This window comes from Orycteropus afer, unplaced genomic scaffold (assembly GCF_000298275.1).
Source record: "Orycteropus afer afer isolate SDZICR_OR568_19922 unplaced genomic scaffold, OryAfe1.0 scaffold00019, whole genome shotgun sequence".
Classification (NCBI taxonomy): domain Eukaryota; kingdom Metazoa; phylum Chordata; class Mammalia; order Tubulidentata; family Orycteropodidae; genus Orycteropus; species Orycteropus afer.
This window is the reverse complement of record NW_006921606.1, coordinates 895,386-910,736: the sequence shown is the minus strand read 5'-3', so window position 1 is coordinate 910,736 and position 15,351 is coordinate 895,386. Positions and strand designations below refer to the sequence as shown.

At 40.3% G+C, this 15,351-nt stretch overlaps 1 protein-coding gene across 1 annotated transcript in view; it reads left to right on the top strand.

The window, feature by feature from the left end:
* The window catches only part of TJP1 (tight junction protein 1), a 520,689-nt gene that overhangs the window by 95,431 nt on the left and 409,907 nt on the right, over positions 1–15,351 (top strand). The gene's annotated exons all lie outside the window — the stretch shown is intronic.

The following is a 15,351-nucleotide window of genomic DNA, read 5'->3' as shown; positions in this document are numbered from 1 at the left end:
GAGCAAGGGGGAGGGATAGTGAGTGCCAGGAGGAGGTAGCTAGACAGAGTGAGTGCCCATGCATGTGGCATGCAGGGAAGTCACCTGGCCATACCCTTTGCCTTCTTTCCCCTCCTTGTTGCTCCCCTGTCTCACTGCAGAGCAGCCCCTCCATTAAGGTCTCTAATTGCCCATAAGATGAAAGCTACCTGTGAGCCTGATGACTGTAGATAGGAAATTTTGCCTGCCAGTTTCATGACAATGCAGGAATATACCCCCTGAGTTGACAGAGCTGAGTGGGAAATTCCAACAGAAAGGAAAGAAGACCATTGCAGCTTCATTGTTAAGGCTGCTGTGGGATATTGCGGGTGATGGTGTGTCTTTAAATGGAACTGAGACAGAGAAAATAAACAGTATCACTACCCACCTACGTTAGACTGGCTTCTCTAGAGAAACAAAACCAAGCAGCTTTATATATAGAGAGAAAGAGAAATTTATCTTAGGAAAATGGCTCACACACTTATAGAAGCTGGCAAGTCCAAAGTTCTTGGATCATACATCAAGCTGGAGGCGTTTCCTGACTCATGCAGCTGCAGGGGCTGACGAGCTCAAGGTTGGCAAGCAGCATACTAGCTGTTGACTCCCAACGAATGACGAATCCAAGATCTCTAGGCCGAATAGTGGATTGCTCACTTATGGACAGTTGTAGGCAGCACAACAGAATCCCGATCCACAGAAAAGTGTCTCTTTTCCCAGGATGTCCATAAATATACCAGAAGCAGACTACACCCCTAGGGAAACTCTGTTTCAACAGATTGGCCGTTCAAAACATATACATCTGATCGCATCATGGGAATAACCACATCACAACTGCTGAAACCACACAGAATTGTGGTCCAGCCAAGTTTACACACAGCTCCAACTATCACACCACCTCATGCAGTGGTGCCTGTATACAGCCTGAAACTGAGAGGGTTATGGAAAAAGGGTGTAAGCCATAGGAAGAGAGGGAAAAATTGTGAAAACCCTGTAGGACAACCATCCAAGGGCCTCTTAAAAGCAATCCAAAAACAGAGGTGGGTAGACTTAATGGCTACCAGCATGGCAGTAGAAAAGCTAACCTTTGGAAAAATCTGAAGCCAGAACAACAGTATTGCCCTCTGGGTCCTATTGCCCCCCCATGAGGAGGTAGGTACTCCTTGCCTCCAGGTAGACTCTGCCAGTACCCAGGGACTAGGAGTAAGGACTGAGGTCACGTGCAGGTCAAGGGCCTGCAGGGGGACCAGAGGCCCCATGTAGAGGTCACCATACATTGGTCAAAGACAAACTCTTTGCACCCTTATCTTTGGAAACCCTGAGTAGTTTCAAACAGCCCCTCCCCCCCCACAATTGACGTTCTAGGGGTGGATCCCCTCATGGGAATGACTTGACTATTTCTTTGGGAAAATTCTGACTGAGTGAGGATGATGAAAACAGGCCTGAAGGGGAATGTGACATGTGTGACATGAAAACCAGTGACCCTGCTCTTACCACAAAGAGTGGTAAATATCACCATGAAGAGTGGCAAACATCAGATAATATAAGTTGCCCAGAGGACATAAGAAAATCAGTAAAACCATTTTAAAATTAAAAAGGGTAGGTATCCTCTCCAGTAGCACAGTGCCGAAGGCACTTGACTGCTAACTAGAAACCTGAGGTTCAAACCCACCAGCCATTCCTTGGAAGGAATGTTGGGCAATCTACTTCCGTAGTGATACTACCTCAGAAACCCAAGGAGAGGTCACTACGAGTCGGGTCTGACTTGACGGCACATGACAACAACACATCAAAGGGGAAGAGTTACCCCTCTTGGTAACTACTAAACAGCTTTCTTTCCAAGCATAGGTTCATTCTGCTCTGCTTTCTTCCCTTCAAGACTGCCAGCGTCTTTCTAGCGTGGGCTCATAGCTTTGCCAAAGTCCACCACAAAAACAGCTGCTAAGTCTATGGACAACTCCCCTTCTCAAGCAGTAAAGGCATGGCTTGCAGTATAGAGCCCCTGGCCAAAACCAACCGAGTAGCTATGAGAAACATATGACAGTATTTATGCCTCTATAACTAAATAAGGTATAACAGATAGAGGCCTTGGGCACACCTTACAGCTGATCTGTGTTGTGTAGCTTCCTGGTTTTCCTTCTCTTAGTTTCGATAGCAAGGTTTATTGCTGGGTCTTGATCTTTTCCTGGGTATAGGGTTGTTCTACTATGTTTGTCTGTATTGCTGCTGTGATCTATGTCTCCAACTACAATGCTGCCTATCCCTACCTGCATTGTTGTGACATCTCCCCTCGGGGTCCTCAGGGGCTTTGCAGAATAAGAGGGACATGCCAGATTATGAGAACTGGTCTCAAAGTGTAGAATGAAGGGAAAACAGGCTTTGCAAGGATGAACATGGTCATGCTTTGCTTTCTGATAACTTACTTCTGCTTGTTGAATCACCTTTGACTTCGAAGGGAAACAACAAGGAGGGAGACAACCTGACTATGGACTTTGGCTGTCTGGAGGATGCAGCCATTTTGATTGTTCATATGCAGCAGCCATTTTGGATGTTTAAAGTGACTGAGGGTGCAGCCATTTTGAATCTTTACAAGTGGCAGCCATTTTGGATTTTAAAGTGACAGCATTCTCATTCAGAGTCCGAAGACCTAAGAATAGGCTGTTTGCCAAAGACAGCAAACAGATGGACATATGAGAGGCTGACAACAGGAAAGGAGACAGGTGATGAGTGTATAAGTGCTGTCAACTAGTGAATACAGGAACATAGCACAGTAACCTGCTTGCATAGATAACATACAAAGAAAATGGAAATCGTGGGCAAGTCACTCCAACATACAGTCACCAATTAAATATAAACACAAAAACGTCACCATGCCTCTGAGATAACAGAGCACTGCAGTCCATACAAAGAAGCAAGGTAAAGCAGGAGAAACAAGGGACCAGAATACAGACCCAAAACACATCCCTGAGGAAGACACAACATTGGAACTCCCTGATAAGGAATTCAAAAGAATTATATTTAGGTATCTTCAACGAATTGAGAGGTAGATCAAGGAAAACACTGACAAAATTGAGGAAAACACAGAGAAAAACTTAGAACAATTTTTAAAGCAATACAAGAACAAAATGACAAAATAAATGAAAAATTAGAAATGATACAAAATCTACACACAGAAATCCAGAAGATTAATACTGAATTTTCAGAAATAGATAAGACACTGAACAGGCAAAGGAGTAGAATTGAATCAATGGAAGACAGAATTAATGAGATTGAAGGCAAATACCTGAATACTTCATTGGAAAGGGAGCAATCACAAAAAAGATCAAAACAAAATGAAGAAAGCCTAACGTTCATGTGGGATACCATCAAAAGGAATAACCTGCGTGAAATTAGAATTCCAGGATAGAAAGAGACAAAACCACAGAAAAAATTATTGAAGGTTTGTTGGAAGACTATTTTCCTGATATGATGAAAGATGAGAATATATCCTTTGAGGAAGTCTAATGAACCCCAAACAGGACAGACCCCAAAGGAATATCACCAATACATATCATCATCAAATTCACCAAAACCAAAGACAAAGATAGAATCATGAAAGCGGCAAGGAAAAAACGAAAAGTTACCTACAAGGGGCAACCAGTAAGACTAAGCTCGGATTTCTCAGAAGAAACCATGCAGCGAAAAGACAATGGGATGGTATATATAAAACCTTGGAAGAGAAAAATTTCCAACCAAGAATTATGTACCCAGCAAAATTGTCCCTCAGATATGATGGTGAAATTAAGACATTTCCAGATAAGCAGAAATTAAGGGAATTTGTTAAAACCAGATCAGCCTTACAAGAGATCCTAGAGGGAGTCCTTTGGACAGAGAAGCAACGACAGCCAACAACAACTGACCATTAACACACATGATGATATAAACCAGAAACCATCCCAGCAATGGAAGTATCCAAAGTAAATAAGCCTACAAGATTGTAAACAGGGAATCAGAGACATCATTTGACAAATGAGGACAACTACAAACAAAAAAGAGGGAAGAAACTGTGTTGGTACAGAACTTCTAGATGGTAGGGAAGTCAAGATAACTACAAGATAGAATGGACTGTTATAAACTTGGGAAAAAAACTACATATCACAGGGTAATCTAAAAAAAAAAAATGATAAACCTTCACATCAAAATAAAAAGAGGACCAGCACAAATATTTAGCCAATACTAAAACAATAACAAAGAAGGAAATGACAACATAATTCATAAACAAAACGAGGTCAGCATAGAAAATTGTATGGAACAAAGACATCGACAGCACGAAAAAGCACATAACAAAAATGACAGCAACAAATTCATATTTGGTGATAATTACATATCTGGCAAGGGACTTATCTCTAAGATTTATAGAAAACTCCAGTGCTTCAATAGTAAAGGAATTAACAATCCAGTTGAAAAATGGGCAGAGGACATGAATAGATACTTCACCAAAGAGGATATTCAGGCAGGCAGCTAATACATGAAGATCATTGGCCATCAGAGAGATGCAAATCAAAACAAAAATAAGATACCATCCCACCCCAGCACTGATGGCAAGGTTCAATGAGACAGAAAATAACAAATGCTGGCGGGGATGTGGAGAGATTGGAACTCTAATACACTGCTGCTGGGACTGTGAAGTGATATAACCACTGTGGAAAGCAGTATGGCGATTGCTTAGAAAGCTGGAATTGGAGATACCATTTGGCCCAGCAATCCTGTTACTAGGTATCTATCCTAGAGAGGTGAGAGCCAGGACAAGAACTAATATATGCACACCCATGTTCATCACAGCACTATTTACAATAGCCAAAAGATGGAAACAATGTACATGCCCATCAGTGGAAGAGTGGATGACCAAATATGGTACATACACACAATGGAGCACTAAATAATGTAGAGTCTGCAAAACACTGCATAACATGGATGAACTTGGAGGACATTATGCTGAGTGAAGTAAATAAATCATAGAAGGACAAATACAGTATTAGTTCGTTGCTGTTGAGGGTCAAGGAAAGGTTTATTTACGGAGGGAAACTTTCTTTATTGGTTGCCAGGGGTGGGTGGGAAGGGGAGGGAAGACTGCAAAAAAAAAATGCCTTGACCTATGTCACTTTAGTTCTGTGTATTTCACTGTACATAAATTATATTTCTATAAAATGCATTAAAATATATATATATATGAATGCCCAGAACAATTGAGTCAGAGTCTCTGAGGGACCAGCAGCTTTGAGCCTCTGGAAGCCCTCCACCCTTTGGGCCAGCAGGGTGGATTCGGATGGTAAAAGGCCAGAGCTGGAGCAGAAAGGGTCACCAGTGCAGCTTAGGACATTGGTGAGCTCTGCTGTGTGCCCTTTGCTGGGTTCAGAGTAGAGCATCATAGACTTTTCTGGGGTCACAAACCCTTGAGATTCTGATAAAAGCTGTAGAGTCTCAGTTGTTGTTGTTGTTGTTGTTGTTGTTTGCCGTCGAGTCGGCCCCGACTCATAGCGACCCCTCCTTGGGTTTCCGAGGTAGTATCACTACGGAAGTAGGATTGCCTAACCTTCCTTCCGAGGAGTGGCTGGTGGGTTTGAACCGCCAGCCTTCTGGTGAGCAGTCCAGTGCCTTAGGCACTATGCTACCAGAGCTCCTAAGAGTCTCAGTAGGGGAGAAAAAAAAAATGCACATAATACAACAGTTCCAAGTTCAGGAGATTCAGGGACTCTAGGTTAAATACTTCAAAGGGGTAAGAGAAAGTGTTCCATCTTTCCAGAACCCATTGTTTCTCTTCCATTTTAACCCCTTCCACCCAATCTTGTTTCATTTTCTTCTTGTTTCCTTTTTCTTTTGTTTTAGTCTCAAGTCTGGACACTGCTGCCAAGTCCTACTTAAGGCACTCAAGGCTAAAGTGATTTCTTCTGGCTTTAAATTTTCATTTTCCTCAGCAAGTGGCAAAAAACAAGCAAGTTGGTCATCTATGACATTAGGGGTTTGTGTGTAAATTTGAGTACTAGTCATGTTAACTGGTCTTCCTTGTAATTGTATGGTTATCATCCTATTATTAACAACAATGTACTTTCAGAATAGATCTTGAAATGTTCTTTTTGACAGTGAATGAACACCATTCCTTTTCTGTTTGTCATTCCTGGCATAGTTGATGACATAGTTGACCATAGTTGACCATATGAGTGTCTCATTCAGAACGACCAATTCCAGTCCATGTTAGCTCACTAATGCCTAGGATATCAATTTTTGTGCATTCCATTTCAGTTTTGATAACTTTCAGTTTTCCTAGATTCATACTATGTACATTCTACGTTCTGATTATTAATGGATCCTTATGGCTGTTTCTTCTCATTTTGAGTTGTGCCACATCAGCAATCAAGGTCCTGAAAGCTTTACTCTATATATCCACATTATTAAGGTTGACTCTACTTTGAGGAAGCAGATCTTCCCCAGTTGTATTTTCAGTACCTTACAACCTGAGGGGCTTATCATCCTGCAGTGTATAAAACAATGTTCTACTGCTGTTCACAAGGTTTTCACTGGTCAGTTTTTCAGAAATAGATCACCAGGTTCTGCTTCCTAGTCTATCTTAGTCTGGAAGCTCTGCTGAAAGCTGTCTACCATGGATGACCCTGCTTATATTTGAAAGATCAGGGCCATAGCTTCCAGCATCACAGCAACATGCAAGTCACCACATTATGACAAACTGAGAGATGAGTAGTGATCCTATGCCTTACCTACAGAGAAACTGGATCCTGGCTGAAGGGGTGCTGCACCAGGTGTATCTCTTTTCCAGGCCTGAAAACTGAATCTTGGCCACTGGGTTCACTGCCATACCTAACCCAGTTATTCTTTGAGGCGAGAGGTGATCCAAGGGCCTCATTTCCTTCCTGGGGGATGGAGGGTGATAAATGAGGTGATGGTTACTTGTGCCTCTTATATTGTATTTGAATTAAAGATTTTGAAAATTCAGAGCCCTTTCTGAGTTAGTAGAATTAGAAAGTCATTTAAGAATTATTTCTTTGAGAACAGTCTGAAAGGAAACCTATGGGACCAGTTTTCTGGACTATCACTGAGGTCAGAGTTTGAGGTACACTAACCCTGCCTCTCCCACCCAACGTAATTGAGTAATTGTTTTTTGTTGTCTTTTTTATCTGTGTCCAAGGCTTGTTTATAGTCAGTCCCTTCCCATCTCTTCCTTTCCCTACCAACTATTTCTTATACCAAACCAAAACAAACCAAACTCATTTCCATCAGGTTGATTCTGACTCATAGCAACCCCCAGTGGGTTTCCAGGGCTGTAAATCTTTGCAGAAGTAGATTGCCCCATCTTCCTTCTGCAGAGCGGCTGGTGGGTTTGAACCACCAACCTTCTAGTGAGCAGTCAAATGCCTTAGGCACTGCGCCTCCAGAGCTCCTTATTTCTTAAACCAGTAGCTTTGAAACTTTAGTGCGAAGAAGAATCATGTGGGGTGACTCTCAAAGTGCCAGTTTGTAATTCCACTCAGAGATTCAATTTAATGGGCTTGGGTGGGACCTTGGAATCTGCATTTCCAGGAAGCATACCAGGAAATTCTGATCAGATGGCCCTTGGACTATACTTTGACAATTTTGGCATTTGGAGCTAAAGACTTTGCTAGCCCTTATAATGGAATACATACTAGGCTAATTAATACTGGTTTGTTTTTAACTTGGAGCTTTGTCATGCATTACTTATGTAATCTCAGAGTAAACGAAAAAAAAATGATGTTTTTAAATACACAGAGATTTTTAAGTTGTACTGAGAAATGACGGAGTTCCTAGGCCACATAAACAATTAAGTGCTCGATTACCAGCTGAAAGGTTGGCAGTTGGAACTCAGCCAGAGATACCTCAGAAGACAGGCTTGGTGATCTGCTTCAGAGAAGTTGCAGCTTTGAAAACTCTATGGTGCATTTCTGTTCTGCACACATGGGTTGCATTGAGAATGGACTTCTGATTCTAAAGTAACTAACAACAAAAACAATTTAGAAATGAAGGTGCTATAGGGGAGCAGGTAAAATTATTCTGCACCCAGCCTTGAACAGTGCTATGTGCAGTCATAATTTTAACTTTGGGGAGAGAGAAAGGAAAAAATAGAAAACAACTTAAGGCTCTGTCTAACAAACGTTTAATAAAAAATATAAGTTTATTCTATTAAATATAGTATGTGTCATGAAGTATGTAAAAACATGAGAGAGACAACACTATATTCATTTACCAAAAAAACAAACAAACATCTTGTGCTTTCAAATCAATTCCAACTCATAGTGATCCTGTAGGACAGAGTAGAATTGTGCCATAGGGTTTCCAAGGCTATAATCTTTCTTTGAGCAGACTGCCATTATCTTTCTCCTGCAGAGTGGCTGGTGGATTCAAACTGCCAACCTTTCAGTTAGCTGCCAAGCACTTAACCACTGTGTCACCAGGGCTCCCTATATTCATTTAAAGGTGAGCCAGATTCCTAATTTTTAGAAACCTCAAGTGCTATGAAATGCTTTATACACTTTTAAAAAAATTAATCCTGTTTAATTACCATCTTTAGCTTACTTTATTCATGTATGACAAATTTATTCCCTTATGTGGCCAAGGTTGATGCCATCCCCCTGAGATCTCCTAATGCCGTGAGAATATGGAAAGCAGGCCTGCATGGAGAGAGAGGAGCCACTCTGAGAAAAACTTTGAAGATTGTTTTCTCATCTGCTTTTTATTTTTATATGCAAGCAAGGTCCTCTGTAGATCATCTTATCTCTGTCTTTAGCCAAAAATACTTTGGCCCATAGAAAGGGGAAGTATTTCCAGCTAAGAATGACACAAGTGGAAAGGTTAAGTATTTGATTCTTTGAAGTGGAATCATTTTTTGTTCTCAGTGTAATAATATCCCCTTTTCTCCATCTCCCATCTCTCTCCCTTGATACTTCCCCAAACCTCCAAGCTAAAAACTTTGTTGTCATCTTCAAATCTTTCTTTTGTCATTCTTAATCGGTAATTAATTGCAAATGCAGTCAATTTCTATAGAGTGTCTCATGAATTTGTTCTTTTCTCTGTATACTTACTGCTTCATCATTGTTCATTAATGTTCAACATTAACTCTACAGTTCGTAATCCTTTTGAGGCCATGATCCCCTTGAGTTTCTGATGAAAACACACAATGTTGTAATCATTTCAAGGGCATCACAGATTCTGGTTAAGAGTCATTTTTCTGCCTCACATTACTCTCCTGCAACCAATAAACCCTCTCTATATTTACCAAGGTTAGCTTTCCACCTCAGACTTGATGATTCCACTCTCATGCTTAAAATTTGACTGACTTGCTATTGACTATAGAATAAAATCCAGTCTATTTACCATGCTCTTTAAAGACCTCCATAATCTAATTTCACCCAATTTCTTTTGTCCTTCCTATATTCATGACCTTTCTCTTGCTTATTTTGCTGTTCTCCATATATACTATGAGCTTGCGTAACTTTTTGCCACACATGCTGTCACACTTGGAATGCTTGCCTGCTCACCCACTTCCTTATCTGTTAAAATCCTCCTGATAGTTTCAAGATTCTGATTAACTTATTGTCCATTGCAAGACTGTTCTTCTGCTCCCCTGATAACCACTGCTTTCTGTGGCTTCTGCAGGTTTGTCTATATCATCTATTAGGCTTAACTAGATGAAATTGCTGATATTCAGCTACCCTTAAATTTATATATAGTAGACTTCATTCTTTTTTGATGTACAGTTTTGTGAGTTTTGACAAATGCACCACAACCAAGATACAGAACAGTTTAATACTCCCCAAAATACCCCTTCATGCTACATCTTTGTAGTATTCAGTTTTTGACTTAAAGTAATTTTTTGTGGTTCAACCTCATATTTAATCTAAAACTAAATATTTGTTTGCTTCTCTTTCTCCTAAGTAGATTGTAAATTCCTTGAGACTCCAAACCATGCCTTAAGTTTCTATTTTCACATAGTTCCTAACATTGAGTGTGGTGTAAGGTACGTTCCCAGGACCTGGATCTCGGTTGAATTAACAAATGAATGCATGGTTACATAAGTAATTATGAGATCATCTTCAATTATGAGATTGAACCTCCCTCATCTTCCTCATTTTCCTTCTTCAGCTGAATCAGCTAATGGGTTCCACCATGTCCTGCCCAGTTCTTGAGCTAGTCATGACAGGAACATCAACCTTAGCTCCCTTAGCCACTCAGTTTTGGAATGAAGTTATGTGACTGAGAATTTCTGGTGTGCTGCATGTCAGCTCTAATTCCTTGGCCAAGGACAACCTCTAAATTGCTAGAGACAAGTGCTGGGCTTGATAGCATGCAAGGAGGTGTCAAGAGAGACACCTGCAGGTGAATACATTGTGGCACTGAACGCCATGATGATCTGAAGGAGAGTAGAGGCAGAAGAGAAGTGTCACTGAATCTTTACTGTGATTCTCCTCAGCCTCTACTCTCCTCCAGATCATCATGGCACAGCTAACTCCCTCCTTCCTTGCTGTGAAAGCCATAGAGTTATACGGAAATGAAAGGGCCCTCTAGACATCAGTACAGGGGTCTCTTTGATCTCAAAATGCCTATTATCATGAGATGTGCCCTCTGCTCTCTGTCTTTCTTTCAGGGCTTGTAGTTCATTTCACTCCACGTCAAGTAATCTCTTTTTCTGTTTATCCTGTTACATATAATGATAATATACCCACTGCCGTGGAGTTGGATCCAACTCATAGCGACCCCTAATTGGGTTTCCGAGGCGGTATCACTATAGAAGTAGATTGCTCAATCTTCCTTCTGAGGAGTGGCTTATGGGTTTGAACTGCCAGCCTTCTGGTTAGCAGTCAATGCCTTAGGCACTATGCCACCAGAGCTCTCAATTGATAATATAATCCATGTTTAAGTTAGGACCTTCCTTTGTTTACAGTGTATTATTTTTAGGAGAAGAGGTGATAGCTCTGGTATCTTTAGAGTTATTAGAGCAGAGGTTATGTTAGTTAGCTACATATCAACGATTATACACGACTGATTTAAAGTCCATTTTCATCACTAGTATTATTAGCAGTGTGAGAGCTAGCCCAAAATTGTAATTATTTTCAGCTTTAATGCTATGGAATCACCTATCTTCAGATCATCAATATAGTCTCAACTGCTTGATATAATCACTTTCTTTGATATAAACAGTGTTTAAAATATAAAAGAAAATATGATATCAGAAAATATTTTTAAAGGGAAAAGTTAAGGGAGTAGTGAAAGTGTTCAGAACAAGACTGTATTTAGGACTTCCTAGGGATAGGCCAAACACTTTGGCAAAGATTCAGGTATTGTAGCAAGGAGCTTGGGTGGAGTGAACATAGTAAGCCACTCTTTCTACTTTAAAGTCTAAAAATATAAACAAGCTTTGATGTTAAAGAAGAAAGTGAATGTACATAGGAAATTAAGTTCTGTATTTATTTATTCTCAGGTTTCTGTGACATTATATCATTCCTTAGTATAAAAGACTCTGTGGGGTGCCTGCTATTGTTTTGCTAGGAAAATGGGTTTTAGATATCAATTTAGATTGAGAGGGAAGTTTGAGTAAAATTTCAAATTGTTTTTCCAGATAAGGCGTTTTCTCCAGTGATTTTAGTAGTACAAATAAACAAATATCACGTTGTCTTAATTTAGAGTGTTTTCTGATTTCCATGCAGATACCCTAGCCCTTTGTGGAGCATGAATCTGGATCATTCTAGAAGCAAAGCTTTGACTTAGATAAGCGATAAAGATTTGAAGAATATTTAAAATAAAAAGCTAAGTTAATTTACTCCCTCTGCCTCCTACAACTTAACCTGTGATGAATGGGTTCTGTGTGAAGCGCAGGCCTTTCCCAGATCCTTCACGTTCATGACTGACACTGGAAAGGGTTCAGCCATCCCTTTTCTACAGACTCCAATTTGGCATTAGCACACAAAGACATTATGTTTGGTGATAGGTTGTTCAGTGATCCTCAGACCATCCTGTGAGTGTGGTGTGAGAGCTGGATTGGCTAGGGAGCAGTATTCTAAGAGCAGTATTAGGTGTTCCCATAGTGGGAGACCAGTGTTGTTCCTAACAGGAGCTAAGAATACAGGTACCAGGAAAGATAACTTTGTGCTTGCATCATTTGCCCATAAATTGGTTAGTAGAGCATCAGAATGAGCCTTTCCTTCTTTCTAAAGTATAACTGAAGTATAATTTTTGGTTAACCAATCTTGTGTTTTAAAATGTTAATACCTATATTAAACAGTCATTTGTCTTTACTTATATGTGAATTAGTTAATTACTTTCATGTTATTAGGTAGCTGAAACCAGCTCTTCAAGGTTTGAAGGCGAGCAGGATGACAAAGGAAGAGAGATTTTGGAGCAGAGAGAAGAATAGGCCTGGAAAAGACTGTATTTGGCTCAGATAGGTGCTAGGATGCCTTGAGTGGGAAGAAAAGTTTCAGAGAATGAACCATGCTAAAAACAAATGTTTTTTTTTAATTCAGTTATTTTTGGCTAACTCCAGCCATAAAGAAACCTTTAAACATTTGTTTTGAAGGATGTGGAATTAAATGACTATCTACCTATAGGGTCGCTATGAGTCAGAAATCAACTCAATGGCAGTGGATTTATTGTTTTTTGGTTTACCTGTAGAAAACCCTCCTCTATCCAGTCTTCCTTGACAGAAATCCTCTTACTGTGGGATAACATTTTACTGGAAGAAATCCAAGAAGCCTCCACCCCTGTGCCCAGCAAGGTTGCCCCAGTCTTCATTCTCCACCTGTATGGTGGCCTTAAGACCACACTCCAGGGTCCTTTGATGATTAAGATGCTATGCTAAGGTTTACTCTTTTCTCCTTTTAAAAATAATTTTTTTAAAAAAATAAACCAAATCATGCTAGAAGATTCATATTGAACAAAGCGGATGCATTATACCCCACTCTCCCTGCTATCTTCCCCTTCCCTTCTTGCTTCCCACAGACAACCATTTTCAACTTTTAAATCTTTCTTTGGAATTTTCTTCCATATTGCTAAATAACATGCTTATTCTGATGTTTCTTGTTGTGCTATTTTAGATGTAAACCACTGACTTACAGATGATAAAGTGGCCCTCTTATCTTGTGCTCCCCATCCTTTAAAATTCCTTCTTCCCATTTTTCCCAAATTCTAAGCTTATACTATAGGTAGTCCAAAATTTATGACATATTTGAGAACTGCACTTACAACCATTTTATCATTAATAATATGTACTACACACGATGTTAAAAGTGTATCTGTAAATTTACATGTAATGTTTCCAACCTTCCTCCTCCAACTCCTGTGTTTGGGTGTCTGGCCTATCTGCCTCCAAAGTCAACTAAAGATTGGATTTATAAAGATACTGATAATAATGAAAACAAAAATAAATGAGATACTGAACTTAAATCATGACTGACTTACAATGAAGTTGTCTGTCATAAGTCATGGACTACCTGTATGGTGGTGATACTTGTATTATGTTCAGTTTTAATTTCTTGTGCATATTTTTTATTTTCTTAGACTTAATTCTCTCAGTTTTTTCATTTGCTTGTTGCTGTTGTTAGGGGACATAGAGTCATCTCCAACTCGTAGCAACCCTATGCACAGCAGAATGGAATACTGCCCGGTCCTGTGCCAGCCTCACAACCCTTGCTGTACCTGAGTCCATTGTTGCAACCACTGTGTCAATCCATCTCATTGAGGGCCTTCCTCTTCTTCATTGACCCTCCACTTTACCATGCATGATATCCTTCTCCAGGGAATGGTCCCTTCTGACAACATGATCAAAGTAGGTGAGATGAAGTCTGGCCATTCTTGTTTCCAAGGAGCATTCTGGCTGCACTTCTTCCAGGACAGATCTCTTAGTCCTTTTAGCAGACTTTGGATACTCTTAGCATTCTTCTCCAACACCACAACTCAAAAGCATCAACTCTTCTCCGGTCTTCCTTATTCATTGTCCAGCTCTCACATGCATAAGAGGTGATTGCAAATCCCATGGCTTGGGTTAGGTGCACATTAGTCTTCAAGGAGACATCTTTGCTCTTCTTCACTTGAAAGAGGTCTTTTGCAGCAGATTTGCCCAATGGGGTACATCTTTTGATGTCTTGACTGCTGCCTCCATTGGTGTTGATTGTAGAACTAAGTAATATGAAGTCCTTGACAACTTCAATCTTTTCTCCATTTATGGTGAAGCTGTTTTTGGGACCAGTTGTGAGGATTTTGTTTGCTTTATATTGAGATGTAATTCTTACTGCAGACTGTAGTCTTTAATCTTCATCAGTGAGTGCTTCAAGTCACCCTCTCTTTCGACAAGCGAAGTTGTGTTATCTGCATATTGCAGGATGTTACCGCATCTTCCTCCAATCCTGATGTCATGTTCTTCATTTAATCCAGCTTCTCAGATTATTTGCTCAGCATACAAGTTGAGTAAGTATGGTGAAAAGTATACAGCCTTGACACACTCCCTTCTTGATGTTGAACCATGCAGTATCCCCTTGTTCTTTTTGAATGACAGCCTGTTGATCTATGTATAGGTTCTTCATGAGTACAATCAAACGTTCTGAAATTCCCATTCTTCTCACTGTTACCCATAATTTTGTTATGATCCATACAATCAAATGCTCTTGCATAGTCAATAAAACATAAGAAAACATCTTTCTGGTATTCCTTGCTTTCAGCTAAGATCCATCTCACATCAGCAATGATATCCCTCTTTCCATTCATTTGCTTAGTTCTATTCATTTGCTTAAACTCACTGCCGTCAAGTTGGATCCGACTCACAGTGACCCTTCCTTGGGTTTCAGAGGTGGTATCGCTACAGAAGTAGATTGCCCAACCTTCCTTCCAAGGAGTGCCTGGTGTATTTCAACCACATTTGCTTAGTTTTCTTTCTTTCTTTTTTTTAATTGTGATTTGAATGAAGATTTACAGAGCAAATTCACTTTCCATACATCAGTTTACATATACTTTGTCTCATGACATTGACTACAGTTTACCACAATGCAACAGCTCCCCTCCTACTTCCTCCCCCTAGTTACATCTTGGCAGTGTCCATTCCTCCATGGACTCCTGCCCCCTGAGCTGTCTCCCTGTGCATAGGCAGCACTTCTTTCTCAAAGATTGTTCTCTCTAAGGAGAGTATCTAGCTGAGGTAAATGTTCAACTCATATGCGTGTCTTCTGTTTGGCTGGAAACCACAGGTGTGGGTTCAATTCCAGACCTGAAGGGCAGCTAGGGGCCATAGCCTCAGTGGTTCCACCAGGCTCTATTGGACCAGGAAAGCTGGTCCCCCCGCCC